Below are 19,841 nucleotides of genomic sequence, written 5' to 3' on the forward strand. Positions count from 1 at the left end.
TTTGATGATTTGATTGACAAAATTAGGGAGCGTATCTCAGGGTGGGAGAACAAAATTTTATCCCCAGGTGGCCGTATCACTTTATTGCGAAGTGTGTTATCTTGTTTACCCATTTATCTGCTCCAAGTTCTTAGGTCTCCTACTTGTGTTGTTGAGAAAATTGAGATATTGTTTAATAATTTCTTGTGGGGAGATTTGGCAGGTAATAAGAGGATGCATTGGACCTCTTGGCAGCAAATCACTTTCCCATCAACTGAAGGTGGTTTAGATATTAAAAGCATAAATGATGTTTTTGAGGCTTTCGGTATGAAACTGTGGTGGCGATTTCAGACTTGTGATAGTTTGTGGGCAAAATTTATGAGACAAAAATATTGTGGTCGGCAGATTCTAGGGTATGTACAATCGAAACTTCATGATTCTATGACTTGGAAACATATGATAGCAAGTCGTACAGTGAGTGATCACAACATGAGATGGCACATTGGCAAGGGGTAGTTGTTTTTTTGGCATGACTGCTGGATAGGGAATAAACCTCCGGTAAATTGATTTCCTTCATTTAACGCATCAATGACAAAAGTTTGCTACTTTTTTTACAAGGATAAATGGGATGTAGATAAACTGAAAATGGTGTCACCAGATGAACTTATTGGGGAGATTTTGAAAATACCGATTGATACATCGAGGGCAGATGTTGCATATTGGGTTCCTACTTCAGATGGACAAATTTCAACTAAAAGTGCATGGGAATTGATTCAGCAACGAAAATCTGCTAACTCTGTTTATAATATTATTTGGCATAAGAGCATCCCATTAACAACAACCTTTTTTCTTTGGCGGCTAATTAACAATTGGATTCTAGTGGAGATGAGGTTGAAAAACAAAGGATTCCAATTTGCATCTAAATGCCAATGCTGTTCTTTGGAGGAAACTCTACTTCATGTCATGTGGGACAACATAGTGGCTAAACAGGTTTGGAATTATTTTGCAAAATTATTTCAAATCTATGTTATTAATTCGCAAAATGTTGTTCAGATAATATGGGCATGGATATATTCTGGTGATTATGTAAAGTCAGGCCATATACGCATACTCTTGCTTGTATTTATTTTTTGGTTCTTATGGGTTGAACAGAACGATGCTAAGCATAGGAATATGGGCATGTATTTAAATTGAGTGATTTGGCGTACTTTGAAACTTATCCATCAGTTATTCTGTGGGGGGCAATTCCAACGTTGGCAATGGAAAGGAGACTTTCAGATAGCACAGATGTAAAGATTACATTTCCAACAGGGACTACAGATTGCTCCCAAATTAATATCCTGGCATAAACCATCGATAGGTGAGTTTAAGTTAAATGCCGATGGTAGTTCTAAAGATGCATTTCAGAATGCTGCTGGTGGGGGACTCCTTCAAGACCATACAGGTAACTTAATTTTTTGTTTTTCTGAAAATTTTGGACTGGCTAACTTGTTACAGGCAAAATTAATGGCTTTACATCGAGGTTTATTCTTATGTATTGAGTACAATATATCTAGCATTTGGATAGAAATGGATGCGAAAATAGTTGTACAAATGATACATGAGGGACATCAAGGTTCCTATCAAACTCGATATTTATTGGCCTTCATCCGTAAATGTTTGAGTGGGCTCACTTTTCGGTTCTCACATATACACAGAGAAGGGAATCAAGCTGCTGACTATCTTTTTAATCAAGGACATATGCATCACAACATGCAGGTATTTTCACAAGCAGAAGGTAAGCTTAGAGGAATTCTTAGGTTAGACAAATTAAATTTACCTTATGTATGATTTAAATAAATGTAAAGGAGTAGTACCCCTAATTTATTTTTATTCGTTTTCCTTTAGTAATTACTTAAACTCTTGTAATAGGAAAGTGTTTAAATTTTATGCTTGCATTCATAAATATGCACATAAAATTACATTTTCCTCACTAGGTGCTTTTCTTAACCCTTATCAATCTCATGTAATTTTGGAGGTTCGGTTTATGTCCCTTTCCCTACTGTACTTAATTTTCTTTGATTTTTAATAAAACAATTATAGGGTAGCTGGGCCCTGCGAGAATTTCCAACATAAAAAAAAAACCTGCAGCTTTTAACCCCAATTTCCAGTACATCTAAACTCTAGGAGAGAGAAAGAAAAAATCTCTTTTCCTTTCCTTTATTTTCTATTTTTACTCCACTTTCAACAACACTCAAATTTTGGCTTCAAATCTTTATTTTTCTTAAGGCTAAAAGGTATATATTTTGAACCCTTGAATTTTTTAATTTATGGGTTTGTAATTTTAAGACTTTATTTTCTAAGTTTCTTCAAATTTTCTTTCCTTGAAATTGCTAGGTTTGGTTAATCTTTATACCTTCAAACACCAAGGTAAAAAAACTTCAAACTTGAACAATTAGTTTAATGGGTTTGTGAATTAGACTAGAATTCTAGGTTAAAAGTTGGGTTAGAGTGTAGATTGTATAGTGTATATTTATTAGAATTATTAAATTCAAATTATGACCTGATGGAGGCTGTTATGGCTTATTGGTAAATATAGAATTTAACGGTATTTTGGGACTACCTGGATTAAGACTTTGTGGGCACTAGTTTTGTAAGGTGGCATTAAGGTGAGTGAACTTGCATTAAAATGTTTTGGGATAAATACATATGTATTTGGTTGAATCACTTGAAATATTTTTATTGAACTTTTCTTTAAATATGCATGGGAACAAGGCCTTGATGAAACGTTTTTATGTTGTGAAATATGAATGTGATGAACTCGTATGGTTCTACATTATGTTGACGTGTATGTTAAGCATTGAATGACATTATTGGATGATAATTGTAATCGTGTGTGTGCGCTGTGGGAGTGCACATGACAGTGATAGTTGTGTGCTGGGTGAAGGCACACACTGATGATATATGCCATGTGCATGATAGTGGTGTGCTGTGTGAGTGCACACACTGATGATATATGCCATGTGCGTGATAGTGGTGTGTTGTATGAGTGCACACACTGATGATATATGCCATGTGCGATGTCGGAGTGCACATGATGATATTGCCTTGTGCGGTGTGGGAGTGCACAGGATGATTCTAGCTATGTGCGGTGTGGAAGTGCACATGAGCTAGTGAGATGGGAGTTGTATACATGTATACACATACATAGAGAGGTTAGGGAAAGTATTATGTGTTTGCATTGAATATTGAATGTTAATATTTGACAAATACTTTCCAAATCGATTTTTACTGCAGCAAAAATGGGTTTTCATTGTGACAAAAAATTCTTTTAATTTCATTGCCCTATTTCTCGCTGCAGCGAGAAACTCTCGAGTGCAAGAGGCCTTACTAGCCCAGGTTTTTGCTTCAGCGAGATTCTTGCTGTAGCGAGAAACTCTTGAGTGGTTGGGTAAAACGCTTACTCGGTTTTTTGTTGCAACTAAATTCATTCTCATTGCAGCGAAAAACTTTTAGGTTGTTGGTTCAAAATTTTGCCCTGAAGTTCGCTGCAGCGAGAATGCCTTTTCGCTGCAGTGAGATTGGCTATGTTATGCTTACCTTGCTTGAACTTCCTAAATGTTTTAAAATGAGTTGAAAACAGCACGGCATCTAGTTTTGTTTATAATATACAAAAATTGCATTGTTTTTAAACTAGTGTATCATGTTTTCGAAAAGCTCTCAGTAACGTTTGCTTGTTCTCGGCCTATGTTCACTCACTGGGTTTATACTCATCCTTTTCAACTTCATGTTTTAGTTTTCAAGTTCTAAGATAGTTGGATCTTAGGTAGAGGCGCTTCCTCCTGTTCATCTTACAGTAGGTTTACCAGAACACTCCATGATAGTATCAACGCCAGAGTTACTCCGCTGATAATCAAGGTCTTTTGTATATATATATGGTTAATGAAATGTAATTCATGAGATTTGTTGTAAACACTGTAGGTTTGGTTTGCATGATAATGTCGCCACAAGTTGGTAAATGGTAATATTATTTTGTTAATGGTATTGTTCAATTGCCATGATTTATTTTCGAAAGGAAAATATTTTTGAAAACAAAGAATTAAGAACCTTAGAGGTAAAAGAAGGATAAGTGGTCTAATAAACAAGTTTCATAGAAAAGCTTACTTGGGCCCAATGGGCCATGCCTATTGGGTCCTTGCACTAGTCATGCCCTAGGAACTGAGCTGTGACATTTATAGCATTCAGAAAACCCTAAAAACTCATTTTCTAATTAGCTACAGACTCATAATCCATGTTAGAGCGTTGTGGCCTTGGTCTAGGGGCACCACTACACTCCTGCATTGTACAATTTTTTGGTTGTTTTTCTACCAATGCTATAGTGCTCCTCCTTGGGCACTATAGTGCTGGACTCTTGGGTTTTTATATGAGAGCCTTGATGCACCCTTGGGCACTGCAGCCTTGAGCTTTGCAAGGGTACAGCACTGGTCCTTGTGCTACCTTGGTGCAATCTGTTGTCTTGCCTCATATTGCAACGTGATTTTCTCCTAACTAGGGGCTGCTTTTTGTGAAATGGTAAACATGAATGTTGTAGGTATACCTCTTAGATTTCTTATGGTACAAGAATCATGTTGATTGGATTTCTATAGATCAAGTTATGTCTGAATTACCGTAACATGTTCAATGAAAATCAGTATTTAATCTCCATTGCATAGTTCATCTTTATGTAACTTCATGCAATTGAAAACCTGCAAACACAAGGACTAAATTAGAAATGGCTTAAAATAGGGCTTTCAACATGAAAATAATGTAAAATTACATTAACTAAAGTAAGTTCACATGTTTTAAACTAGTCAACTAAAAATATAAAAATTATCTAAAACTACTTAAATTACAAGGACTTAGCTACATTGATATCCCAAAATGTGGCTAAATAACTATATATAATATAGTTATCACTTTCCTCCAACAAAGATAATGAAGATGAGGAATGATATTACTTGGTTTAAATAGTTTTATGGTGAGTCGTTGTATGAAGCTTGGGAGAGATATAATGACTTACTTAGGCCCTGTCCTTATCTTCGCCTTCCAAAATGGCTCCAAATGTAAGTGTTGTACAATGCATTGAGTGGTCAAGTAGGAACCACCATTGATGCTACTATTGAAGGAGCTTTGATGGCGTAGTCCATTGATGATGCATATGACCTATTGGAAGAGATGGCATCAAACAACTACCAATGGCCATCGGACCAACCTACGTATAAGAGAGTAGCTAGAGTTCTCGAAGTGGATGCCATCATGGCATTAACCATATAGGAAGCTGCTCTAACTAAACAATTTGATTATTTTGGCACTAATCCTATTCAAAGTCCTTTTGTAGGTTATGAATATTGTGGAGATGGACATGCTAGTCATCAATGTCCAATTAACAACATAGAAACTATGTAGTTTGTGAAGAACAAACAACAAAATAACCCTTTTCTCCAACACCTATAATCCCCAATAAAGGAACCATCCAAAGTTCTCATGGGAAAACAATCAAGGAGCATCAGCTTCAAGGCTAAACATTTGCCTTAGTTTTCAACAGTAATCGATAGCCCCTATTTTGGATAAGAAACCATCAATGGAGGAGTTATTGATGTTGCACATGACCAAGACAAATTTCTTCATTCAAAGTCAAGTAGCCTTGTTGAGAAACCTTGAGACACAAGTTTGTCAATTGGTATGCTCAATAAACAATATAGCTCAAGGGACTTTGCCTAATGATATAGAGGTAAATCCAATGAAGGAATGTAATGAACATGTCAAGGCCATCACTTTAAGAAGTGAGAAGGAAGTTGAAAGTAATTCAAAGCAAGGTAAACAACCAGACAAGTTTGATGAGAAAGAGATAGAGATGGTGATTTCTGACAAGTAAAGTCAAGATAATGAAGCAAAGGCAAACCTATTGCTACCACCCTTTCCTCAGTGTTTTTAGAAACAAAAGTTTGATAGGCCCTTCCAAAAATATCTTGAGGTATTCAAAACGTTGCACATCAAGATTCTTTTTGCAGAAACTTTGGCCCAAATGTTGTCATATGTGAAGTTTCTAAAGGACGTATTGACGAAGAAGAGGAAATTAGAGACAATTGTACTTACTAAGGAGTGCAACGCTATAATTTAGAACAAGCTTCCACCAAAGCTTAAGGACTTACGAAGTTTTTCTATCCTTTGCTCAATTGGGAATTTTAACTTTTCAAAAGCTTTGTGTAATTTGGGTCTTAGTGTCTCAATTATTGCTTTGGGTGTTGATGGGAAACTTGGACTCAAAAAGATTTAACCTACTACAATCACCTTATAGTTAGCAGATAGGACAATAAGTCACCCTTTTGGGATTATTAAGGATGTCTTGATTAAAGTGGGGAAATTGTACATTCTAGTAGAATTTCTTATACTTGAGATGGAGGAGGATCGAGAGTTTTCAATCATACTAGGATGTCCATTCTTGGTCACTAGAGGCATACTCATCGATGTAAAAAAAGGCAAAATAGCTTTCAAAGTTGGAGAAGAGGCAATTAAATTTACTATCTTCAATGCAACTAAGTACTCTTCATCCACAATTCATTGTTCTAGAGTGCACTTAGTCAATAAATGTAAAGGTAAGATTACTCCACCACTGCCACTTGAGGAAGCACCAAACCTTGGTGCTTGATTTTAAGGTTGGGCAATAAGTCTTGTTACTTTACAAGTCCCACTTCAAGCTTTTTCCATGGAAGCATAAATTAAGATGGTTAGGCCCTTTTAAATTGACTAAGATTCATTGGAAAGATAAGAGAATGGGCTATAATTTTCATGTTTACCACTTCACCTAGTTTAGAGAAAATTCAGGTGAAAATCATGTCTGAAGATGATAGACATATATAGATTACACACAAGGTAGCATGGTGATTAAGGTTGTGGTGCTGAGTCACTCAAAGTCGCGGTTCTGAAAGGACCAATGCCACAGCACTAGAAGCTGGTGGCCATAACATTGGGCTAGATGGAAGCATCATACTAAAGGTCGAGAGCACAATGCAGCCATGCTACCAAAGCTTGTCACAATGCCATGGCACCACCTCGGTTTTCAAAATTAAAAATTCTGATGGGTAATTGGAAAGTAAGGTATCTTGGACATATTTAAAGAACTTTTTGAGAGGATTCAAAGGGGGAGACGGCAACAGCTCTTTTGGAAAATTAGAGCTACAAATCAATCAAGAATTTAAGAGCAATTGAGAAACAATCGCAATCAAACAGGCTTCAACATTAGTTTATTTATTTTCTTTTTTGTTTTTCTTATTTTCTTGTTTTGAATTCATGGCTAAATTTCTTTGGATAGTGTTTTATTTAGATATTATGAACTAATTTGCTTATCTAGGATTATGGTGGATTTTAACATGTAGCCTGAATACAGGTTTTTCTGTTATTATTCATGAAGGGGTATTATTTTGCTTATTTAAATCTATTCTTAATGCCTTTAATTGCCTAGTTAATAAATAATTGATTTGCAAATCTAATTGAAACTCAACAGAGAGATTTTAGGTTAAATTGATATTTGAATAGTTTTTGTTCATGTCACTTAGGTGATCTGATTTGTGATTCGGGTAGACATACACCAATTGCCATACATAGCTAACTCAGGATGCTTACTTAATGAACTTAATTTAATTTATTCCTATAGACATATAGTGAACTGAGTAAGTTAGGTATTTGTACAAGCATCTCGAAAGAGACTTGTCCATAGCTTTGGATTCTAGGTTAGAAAAATCACCCAAGAAAGATAAATAACAAAAAAAGCTGGAATCATATGAAATGTTGAATGAACCCATGATTGTAAGTCTTTAATCTACTACTTTTCTCAACATATTTAGTTTTTGCTAGTTAATTTATTATTTTTTTAATTTTTTCTTTGATTAGCTTTTCAATTATTGATTAGCTTAAATAAGATTAATTTGTTATATAATTTTAGTACTTAGCGAAACTTTAGAAACAAATCCTTGTGGGAACGATAATATAGACTTGATATTTATATTACTTGGCTGATATGTATACTTGCATGTGCAAAATTGACTACAGTCGGTAGCTCACAGAGTTAATTGAGGCAAGGTTCACTTTGCCAACCAAAGCACCCTATGGTCTACTTATCTTCTTCCAATGGAAGCATGATGGCTCCTTGCACTTGTGCATTTACTACTGAGCACTAAACAAGTTGGCCATCAAGAACAACTACTCAATGCCTAACACATTGAGCTGTTCGACCAACTAGGTGAGGCCAAGTTCTTTTTTAAACTTGACCTAGGTTTGAGGTACTACCAGGCAAGGATAATCGAGGATGACCAAGAGAAGATTGTCTGTGTGACACGTTACGGTAGCTTTGAGTTCTTAGTGATGCCTTTCGACTTGACTAATGCCCTGCAACATTCTGTACGCTAATGAGCAAGGTACTATCATGGTTCCTTGATAAATTTGTGGTTGTCTATATTAATAACATTGATGTCTATTGTAGGATCGATGGGGAGCACACTGAGCACTTACGAGTTCTGTTTGAGACGCTACGGCATCACCAGCTCTATTTCAAATGGGCAAAGTGCTCATTTTCCCAAGACAAAATCCCTTTCCTTGGCCATATTATTGGGGGAGGCTTGATTTGGATGTAAAAGGCTAAGGTCTGTGCCATTGATGAGTGGGAACAACCCACTAAGGCGACTAAGTTAAGGAGTTTTTTTAGGCTTGCGAACTACTACCGTAAGTTTGTGAGCAACTCCTCCAACAGTGCAACACTTTTGACCAACTTGTTACGTAAGGACCTTGTATGGCATTGGAGCCCAAATTGTAAGTAGGTATTCTAGCGGCTAAAGCAAGCCATGATTAAGGACTTTGTGTTACGGTTGCCTGACGTTGGTCTATTGTATGAGGTGCACACTGATGCTTGAGACTATGCCATATCGAGTTCTTAATACAAGAAGGCCACTTGATAGGCTATGAGAGTAAAATGCTCAATGACATTAAACGGTGCTACATTACCTAAGAGAAGGAGATGATAGCATTGGTCCACTACCTGAAGATGTGGTGAAAACTGACAATGTGGCAAACAAATTTTTCTAAACCCAAAAGAAGCTTACCCTCAGGTAAGCTAAATGGCAAGTCTACTTGGCAAAGTTTGACTTTACCCAAGCCAAGCACCGCCAACTAAGTTGCTGGCATTGAGCCACAAGGTAGAGTTGGCAACCATTAACCAGGTGTGGGATGAGACGCTAGCCAAGATATACGTAGGGCCTAAGTGAGACAACACTACATAGGCCATAGTCTAGTGTGCTATGAAGGCTAAGACACAGCAGTTTTGGCATGATGGTGACTTGTTGATTACCAAGGCGAATCGTGTTTATGTGTTGAGCGTTGATGGGCTACACAAAGAGATCTTGCGAGAGTGTCATGACTCCTTATGTGTAAGGCCCCCTGGAGTTGAGTGCATCGAGGCTTTGATAGCGGCACGTTACTACTGTTGTAAGCTAACTAAGGATGTGGAGGCTTATGTGTGGACATGACTAGTCTATGAGTAGGATAAAGTGAGTAGCAAGGATCAACAGGCTTGCTTGAGCATCTGAAGTTGCCAGACTAACTGTGGCAGTCTGTATCCTTGGATTTTATTACTATCATTTCTACAGTTGATGATTATGGTGCTATTATGGCTGTGGTGGACAAGTTTAGCAAGTATGGGACCTTTGTACTAGTGACCAAGCAATGCCTAACTAAAGAGGCAGCCTAGGTGTTCATAGCCCATGTGGTGAAATTATGGGGTGTGCTAGAGAGCCTGATGAGTTGTCAGGATAGGAGATTCACAGTCAAGTTCTGGATCGAGCTGTTCAAGCTTTTAGGGTCCAAGCTCTATTTCTCGACTAGCTTGTACCCCTAGACAGATGGCTAAATTGATCGAAGGAACCACTTGCTTGAGACCTGTCTATGGCATTTTGTCCACAACACTTAGACAAATTTGCTCAAGCAATTAGATGTTGCCTAGTTTGGCTACAACTTGTAGCAACTAGAGTCAACAGGCAAAAGTCCTTTTGAGGTAGTGATAGGGCAACAGTCCATGACCCCTAGTGCCCTAGTTAGAAACTATGTAGGACCAACACCAATCGCATTCCGCTATGCCAAGTAGTAACATGAGAAACGAGACTTTCCCATAATGAGCCGATCTTAATTTGATCATCCGTAACCAAAAAGCTACAAAAGGGTCTAACTAGAAGGTATGAAGGGCCCTTTCACATTGTGAAGAAGGTTGGTTGTATAGCCTACAAGCTAGAGATGCCACTAGAGCCCAAAGTCCTCTCGGTGTTCCATGTCAGTACACTTAAGCCTTAGCATGTAGACCTTAATGACTTAAGCAAAGGCCAATGCTAGGGGCACCCAATGCTACAAAAGGCATCATATGACCAGGAAATCAAGGAGATATTAGGTGAGAAGATCTTGAGGAGAAAGAACCACTGCCCATAGCATCAGGTTCTGGTTAGATGGAAAGGGTAACCAACTAGTGAGACAAGTTGGTAGCCTACCTAGCCACGGTGGTAGTTTGAGGATTTAGTGGAGTACTTCCACGTTTAGCAAGCAACAAAGGCTTTGCCAGCATAATTGGGGGAGAGTGTCACACCCATTTTATGCATGGCAGTAAGGTAGCTCAATGGCAATGGCCTAAGGCTTGATAGTAGGTGAGCTAGCTCGATGGTGGATGAGCAATGTGGGCTGACTCTAAGATTTTCTACAAAGGCAACATTGCGGCATGCAGCTAGTGCACAGTAAGCTTGTGTGTGACACACAAGAACAAACTAACATGTAGTGCATGACACACAAGAGTAGACTAGTGTATAGTTGAGGTGTTGGAGCAGACTAGTACACATAGAAGGCAACAAGGCCATAAAGTGCGTGGGAATCACTAGCTAGCTCATGGGCTCAGGGGCAGCCTTTGCTAGTCATTAAAGGGGAGCCTTGAGGCATATCAAAGTGGCCCACTAGGGTTCAAAATGCTGCCAAGTTGTTAGGAATAGCCCTATAATGGCTCCAAGGGGTTTGTGGCCTATAAAAACCCCTTAAGTCACCTCATTTGTTACTAAGGACTGTTGTACTTAGTTTTTATGCCATAAAACTCTCTTATTGTTCCCAAAGTTGACTTTACACTTGTTATGCTTGCCATAAATGATCCTAACTTAGTCTATTTGAGAAGGCTGCCAGCCCATCTAAGAGCCTTTGAGTAAAGTAAAGGCTTAGTCGCACGAGTCAAGAGAAAACCCTCGAACAAAAACACTATTCACATAAGTCATTCAACACTAGGTCCTTCATCTTATATATACACTTTTACAAGTTCAAGAATATTATTTTTTATTTTTAAAAAAAATATAAACCTTTCTTTGTGACAAATAAATTTTTGAAAATGAAGTCCTAAAATAATGCACATTTCTCTTCAAAATATTCTCCAATCGTTCTCACAAAGCCAAAGCAAATGATGTTTTTGAAAGCCAAAATTAATATTTCAAAACAAATTTCAAAGACATAGTTGACTACTCTTGTAAATAAGTGAACTAGATTCGAGATTAAATTACTTTAAAATGTGTTTTAGAAAAGACATAGTCAACTATATGGTTAAGAGGATCAACTAGCACAAGCATTTAAGTAGTTCAAACATGCATATTTGAAAAACCATAGTTGACTATACCCCGTGTACAATCTACTATACCCGTTGGTTTCTTAAATTCCTTAAATCCTTCACTCTTTCAAATTTATCCTCTTTTCCAAATTCATTTCTCCTTTTACGTTCATCAATTTTGGGTCCTCTAGATTCTTTGTGTCCATTAAAAGCTCTCGGCCACCATTCAATATAAATAGGGAACTTTGCTTCAAAACTAAATCATCCAAAAATCTAGAAAACCACTTCTATAGTGCATAGTCTAGAACCAAAAAGTTCTGCATAACTAAGTCTTCATACTTCTTAATTGCTGTTTGCTTCAAAGTTCTCTTTAATGGCACCACCGTAAACATAAAAAAGTTTATGCTTAATTATATGTTTCAAGTGCAGACTTTGTTGACTCAACTGCCTTTGAAAGATATCGAAATGGACTTGTTTCAAGAAAAAGTCTACCATGGGTGGGTAATTGATCTTGGTTTTCTCGACGAGTTTGGTTCTCCTTATAATGCAAATTTTAGACTTTAGGATGATATAATTACTTAAGACTAAATATTCCTGTTTATTAGAAGTTTGTTAAAGTATTCTATAGTAATGCTAGTACACAATATAAAGATGACGACAATGTGGTCAAAACTTATGAGAATGCATGCACTACTTACATCATGGGTAAAATACTTAAGATAACACTAGAGTTGATTAGAGAAGGTTTCGACTTACAATGTGCACCTGATGCTATGACCTATATTAGTGACAATTTAACAGTGCAAGATTTAGAAAGAGAATTCTATGTCCATAATGTGGGTGCTACTAATTCATGCACTAGATTATCCATGATGGATAGGATACTACATCTTATTATTAGCTAGACTTTGAGGTCAGTACCAAGCTATCACTCATTAATTTTTGGGGAGGATTTATGGTTCATATATCACATTAAGCTTCAAACTCTTATAGATTTGGCTCATTTCATATTTTCATATATGAGGAAAGTTGTGATAGGCACTAAGTCTAGTGTAATGTATGGCAAAGTCATCACTTAGATACTTGCTCATATTAACATTGATGTCTTTTCCATGGATGATACTACTTCTCAACCCAAGATCAAACATCTTGGCTGTTGGTATATGCCCTTGAGCCAATTGGATTGATCAAAAAATATATATTGTCATTTAATGCACATTTAATTGCATAATTATATGTGATAGAGGTTTTCCTTCATATTAGTGCAATAATAATGTTAAGCCTAGCTCTACAATATGTTTATTATGCCATTCCTACATAAGAATGAATGTTTGCTTACTTGGGTACCTCGAAAATCGTTAAAGGATGGTATTGTACCAAATGGTACAATTAAGTTGAATCAAGCCTCGAACTAGTCCAAAGAGAGATTTTAAGATGAAATTGAGAATTTTAAAGCCCCATAATGACTTAAAATGGTGATTCGGAGTTTGAGGACTGATTTGGAGTCAAATTGGAATTTTCATGACCTAGGGGCAAAATGGTCATTTTGCTACCTGAGGTTAAGATATGAGTGTTTGATGAAATTTTTGACTAAGACTGATCATTTGGAGTATAATTTGAGTTTGAGAAGTGAAAATTTTTAATTCCGGCATTTTTTCGAGCATAAGGGCAAAATAGTCATTTTGCCACCTCAAGGGCAAAATTGTAATTTTACACCATCCAACACTTGTCCAGCACATGTATTTTACCCAATATTATCATGGATAATTGAGAAAATTTATATGGTTGAGAGAGATTGCTTAATGGGTAAGTATGACACATGGACTAATGGAATGGTGACACATGGCAAATTTTTGTCCATTTAATATTTTCCTTTATAATGCCAATTTGAACTCTTCCACGTTCATTCTTATGGCCAGCCATAGCAAGAAAAAAGGAAGAAAAGAAGAACAAAAACCCTAGAGTGAAAATTCAAGAGAAAATTGGTGGATTTCAAGTAATCAAGCCATCAAAGGTGAAATTTCTTAACTCTAGCTTGTGATATATCTTTCCTATGCATTATTTTGCATTTTCCATGGTTGAATCACAAGATATCATGAAGGATAGTGTGTTGATCAAACCCTAGGAGAGAGAATTTGATGAAGATTTAGATAGATTTTTAAGATATATGGATGTTTTTAGTTGTTTATGGTGTTAAGTGTAAGAATTAAGCTTGAAATTCACATATTCCTCAAGAGTTCATCATTGGCCGAATCTTCCTTGTAAAGTGTTGATGGTGGATTTGATTTATTTCAAGTGAATTGGTTAGGAAATGATGAATTACGGTGAGAAAACCAAGTAGGAAAAATCATAGTGTTGATGCACTCACCATGGCCGAAATTCTCAAGAAGAAATGTGAGGATGGTTTTGTTAAATTTTATGTTATTTAACTTGTGTTTGGTGATTTGAAGTATTGGGAGAGAAATGGAATTATTTGGAGTTGAATTGGACGTATTAGCCAATTAATCAGGTGATAGATCGAATTAGGCCAACACCGCATGTAGACGATAATTTGAACAATTCGCGTTCCATATCATGCATTCATATAGAGTTTAGATTAGTTTTATAACGATTTAGCACCAATGTGGTAAATTGCTTGATTTTGCATTATGTCTAGGTGGTGAATCCTCCGAAAAAGGGCAAAGAAATTGCACCCGAGGATCAATAGTCGGAGTACTCCAAAATTCAAACTCCTGATACAGTGAGTAACCTTATTACCGTCTTAATTATCTAAAGTAGTTTTTATTGGTTTTTTTGTGATTTTAAGAAAAATGAGTTTAAATGGAAAATCTTTATGTTTTATAAGCAAAATGTGATTAAATGAAATGATTTTATAAATTGTCTTGAAATTGAATGATGGCTTTGAAAATATAGTAATTGGAGACCATTTGATGTATTGTGAATTTATGGTTTTAATTGATTGGCTTATGGTAATATTGGCATGAATGGTTGAATTGGTAAATGTACTGAAAATGTATGAACTGTTGATTTGCCTTGAGAGGCTGTAAAATAAAATAATTGCCATGTCATGCTGTTGAATTTTATTGAATTGGTGGGTTATAAATTAGTCGATGCAGTGGACGGGTTCCGTGGACCAACTTATTAGAGGGGCACGGTAACCCTATTATATTCTTACCTCAGTATGAGAGGCGTGGATGGATAACTCCTGAGGTTAACACTTTAGAGTTCACTTCACGCTAAACCATCACGTGAGGGTGAACTCAGCCTACGCCAAAGAACGGCTATGTTTTCAAAATAAAAATATGATTTATGCGTACATGACTTTTTAATAGCCTTGGTGGACTCGGTTGGGATAGCCCTCAGCTAAGGTATCCCTGATAACTGAGTATGATAATGATTTTGGCACGAGCCAAACTTTTCAAGAAATCATAAGCCTCATTGTTTATTTAGGTGAAATGAATCTATTTTATCTTATTAAAATGAGTTCGAAATGCTGTGAATCATTTTTATGCTAATCTATTTTATCTGTCTCTATTTACTCAGGTTTAGATATTTTAGATGATATTTGTTTACTCACTGGGATTATATAATCTCGCCACCCTTCTTTCCATCCCTTTCAAGCTCAGGATAGTCGGTAGATAGCTCACTTTGTCGAGGGCTACAGTTGGGCTTGCATCCTCAAAAATTGTAGGTTTACCGCTTTTGATACTTTTGGTCGTTTGTGGGCCCATGTGTCACTGTAAATTAAATTTTATACTTTGGTTATCTGTATTACAGTATGTATGAATTTATTCAGCTTTTACGCTACAAAAATTATTTATCGGTAACTCTATAAATATTATTTTATAAGAAAATAGAATATTTTATTGAATATTTTTATTATATTCAAATAGTCATAATTTCATTTTAAATAAAGGTTTTAGACGTTTAAACTTATTTTTGATTATGAATTATGTGTTTCATACTTGCATACTACATTTTTAGCTGGTTTAGAAATTTTTGGGAAAAAATGACCAAAATGCCCTTGTGAGACAAAAATCATTTTTTTATTGATTTAAGTTGAAAATAGCTTAAAATCTTATAGAACATGATATTTGGAAATGGTTACTTATAGGGGAAATGAGAAACTGATATTAAAGCCTTGCTGGATTTCGGTTGACATTTCGGGTAATGAGTGTCGATCGGGACACCGTGGAGGTTCTCACGGGCTCGAGGGGAGTACCGGGTTGTGACAAATAAGGAGTTATTAAGTACTAATTGGATGAAGCCCATGGAACATAAAGGCCTTGCAAGAGAATTGTAAAGTTGTTACAATTATGAGATTACTATGCACCAAAGCCATGTTCTGAAAATTGTTCCTAGTCATTGTATTGTCAAGATAGGTGTCACGACCCAAATCTTGGGCCATGACCGGCGCATGGGCCTAATGGACGTAGTCCACTAAGCCCAAGCAAGCCTATTAATATAACCTTTTCACCATTCCATTAAAAGTTGCTAAGTTACATTTTATAACTTTGAAACAAAATAATATTAAACATTGCGATCTCATAGTGGCATACCAATCAAGTATACATTGTCTACAACATGTATCTTAATAATTTACATCAAGTTTGTCTATACATCTCAAAAAGAAGACTCGATTTCCAGCGGAGAGACCCGAGTGATGTATGGCTACTGAATGCCGAGATACCTATCAAGGAAACGAATCTACAAGGGCACCTTGACCTAATTACCGGCTACCTCTTGATCTGAAAACATGAAGTTGAAAACGGTGAGTATAAACCCAGTTAGTGAACAAGAAAGGGAACAAGCATATCATAAGAAATGTTTAACGAAATCATGATACATTCAGTTTTCAAAACAATGCAATTTATTTTAGTTCTTATTAAACCCCTCATGTAAACCCCACATGAGAAAAAAATCACTTATTTAAAAGAGTCCATGCTCAACAAAGGATTTGGAGAGTGAAAACTTTAATAGCATTCATGCGAATCAAGTCAAATAAATGACAACTCCTCGCTGTAGCGGAAAAGCATTCTCGCTACAGCTAAGCCATAGCGAGAATGAATTTTTGCTGCAACGACACTGGACTTAAATATCATCTAGTCGAGGGTTTCTTAACTAGCCGTGGGTTTCTCACCAAACCTCCTCATTTTAAACTTAATTCATTTATTCCTAAATGTTGGAAGTCCATGCTAAATTATGGTACCAAAGAAATGGAAAATAGGGCAGCAACAGAACCAAATGAGGAGCAAAACAGAAAGTTTTTCGCTGCAACGAGATTCATTCTCGCTGCAGCGAAATTTTTGGTCTCAAACAGAAAGTTTCTCGCTATAGCGAGAAGCTACAGTAACATTCTCGCTTCAGCAAGATTTCGACCAACACCACCCCTCCAAACCCGAGAGTTTCTCGCTGAGTCTCGCTACAACGAGAAACAAAGCACAAGCAAAAATTCCCCCATTCCCTCAAGCAGGGGCCACCCTGTTCACATGACCAACACAACATGAAACTCATATAATTTCCTAAAGTTTAACATGTCAAATTTCAAATGCATTTCCAACCATTTACATATTCATGAACTTTCTATAACACACATATTTATACATGTATATATATATATATATTCATCATCAAACACACTCTCCCGTCGTCATCAGCTCATGTGCACTCCCCATTAGCACATGGCTGGGTCATCATCGGCTTATGTGCACTCTCACTCTCACATAGCCGAGTCATCATCCGCTTATGTATGCTCCTACTCGCACATAACCAAGTCTACATCAACATACAAAGTAGCACCCAATGCATATCATGCATATTATCATATTGTGAAAACACATAAACTATTGTATAGCACATTTTCACAATATAAAATCACTTCACCAATGGCTTGTTCCCAAGGTACATTTTCAAAGAAAAATGGATAAAATCTTAAAAATGTCTGTATAATTGCATTCACATTCCCAAAACAAATTTTCAAACGCAAGTCCACTCACTAGTATTGTTGAGCCTTTAACCGACTCTAACTTCACTAATGGTCCAATTGGGACAGTGTGGCTTCTTTAGAACCTATCATCACATTAACATCACCATTAATTCAAGCCACATACTTGCAAATTCTAAAAGTTATCTCTTAGCTAGCTTTCAATTGCCATTTAAATGCCTATCCATTTTCACTATCCTATTACTCTAAAGTTAATTAACAATCTCAACTACAAAGTATTTACAAATTCAAATCTCTAATCATTCTCAACACTAAAACTTCAACTCTAATTTACTACTCACCTTAATAGCTTTGAAACTTTGAAATTTTTTCCAACAATTCTCCAAACTATTGCAAAGCTTCCCCTTTCTCTCTCTAAAACACCTAACTAGTGAGAGAGTGTATGGAAACAAGATTTTTTTCAAGGGTTTTAAAGTGATAGAATGGAAGAGCACAAGGGTTTATGGAAAAGGTGCACCAAAAGCATGAAATTTGGAGTTAGAGAGAGAAAGTTATGAAAATTTCACATCAAGCTTCCATGGAGCATGGAAGCAACGTGAGATCGAAGAAGAAGAAGAAGAAAAGCTGTTGGAGAATGTATAAGCTGCTAGAAAGAAGAGATATTTATAGCCTATGCTTATCCACTCTACTTAAATTACCAAAATGCCCCTCTACAAATTAGCTTATTCTCCTCCAATCTTTTATGCAATCTTTTTACTCCTTTGACACTGGGACAAGGTCCATAACGGTCTAGAAATGCTCGGGTTCATGAAAACTTAAAAATTCTTACCCAATGTGAAAAATGACCATTTTACCCCTACCGTAAAAATCATCAAAATTTTTGTTTCCTTGTCATTTTACCCATATTTTTATCATTCATTTACGCCTTAGGCCTACTTAGGCCATAATATTGTTTAAAATCTTACTTTTATGGGCTCACTAAAGAAATAACGAAATTACCCTGATAAGGGATATCACGTATATTACTAACTAGGAGTCTATAAAGGTCAAGGTCTCACAACAGAGCATTGACAATGCTCAAAGACTGGTACATGTTAAGTCTCCTTACTTTGGAAGTAAGCAATCGATCTCATAAATTGAAGTATATGGGATACTTGAGGATAACATGTACGTGCTTGTTAAAGAACAAGTTCACTGAACATGACCCGCTATGAGAACTCAATTTGGTGTTTCACTCAAGTGTCTAAGGAAAATGTTCTCATGTGATAGTCGTGCAACTAGTCCTTGGCCTTGAGACACCAAGTCATCTTGTATGGGGAATGACATAGTTTGATTTCATCCCTACGGGTCTGGAGGGGACCAGATGCCTAAATAAGGTGCTTTTGGGTATGCCATGAAGCATGCAAAGGTGAATGAGTGGTTAAGAGAGGATTCATCACCCCAAGTGATATGAGGAATGTATCTCACTTGTTCTTAATTCTTGATTAACTTGTATAAAGTCTTTGGCCAAAGCATGATGAATTTGAGGAAAGTTAGTTTCCCAAATTCATAAGGTTAGTCATGAATTATGAGAACTTATATGGAATGTTATAAGTAGACATTGAGCCATACTTAATGTCATATCCAAGATATTTAATGAAAGGACCGTATTGCACTGAGAGGCTTATCACTGAAGGCCTTTGTCAAATTCTTTAATTGACTTTCTAACATTTTGGTGGTCATGATGTATTGCTAGATGCCACTCATGATCTATAAATATATATTAATTATCAAATTGATATTTGATTATGATTTATATTTATTGCCAACATGTTAGAAGCCTAATGGATCACACACATTAAGTGACATGATTGGGATTAAATAAGGATAATTAATTAAGTTGTGTTGGCTCCATTAGTTTTTGATGATAATAAAACATTCCCATTTATTTGTGTCTAATACCTTTACTTGAGCGTACAGGGAATTAATATATGAAATTAATTTATTAACTCTTAAAAAAGTATTTTTGAAAGAAAAAGAAGGATAAAATCAACAAGATGTAATTGAATAACAAGGAAGACTAAGTGCTCTTTGCCAGAATCTATAAACCAGAAATAGAACCAACTTAGTCAACCAAGTTAGTCGACTAAGAGCTCTTTGTCTGCAATTTGAACCAGAGCACTACAAGACAGATTAACAGCTAGAACTCATCCTTAACTGCTTCCAACAGATCTAAACTGCCAAACTACCATCAGAGTTGCATCTCCAAGTATAAAAGGGTCTTCCAACAGTGAGAAACAAGCTTTTAAG

This window comes from Theobroma cacao, chromosome 3, assembly GCF_000208745.1.
Source record: "Theobroma cacao cultivar B97-61/B2 chromosome 3, Criollo_cocoa_genome_V2, whole genome shotgun sequence".
Lineage (NCBI taxonomy): Eukaryota > Viridiplantae > Streptophyta > Magnoliopsida > Malvales > Malvaceae > Theobroma > Theobroma cacao.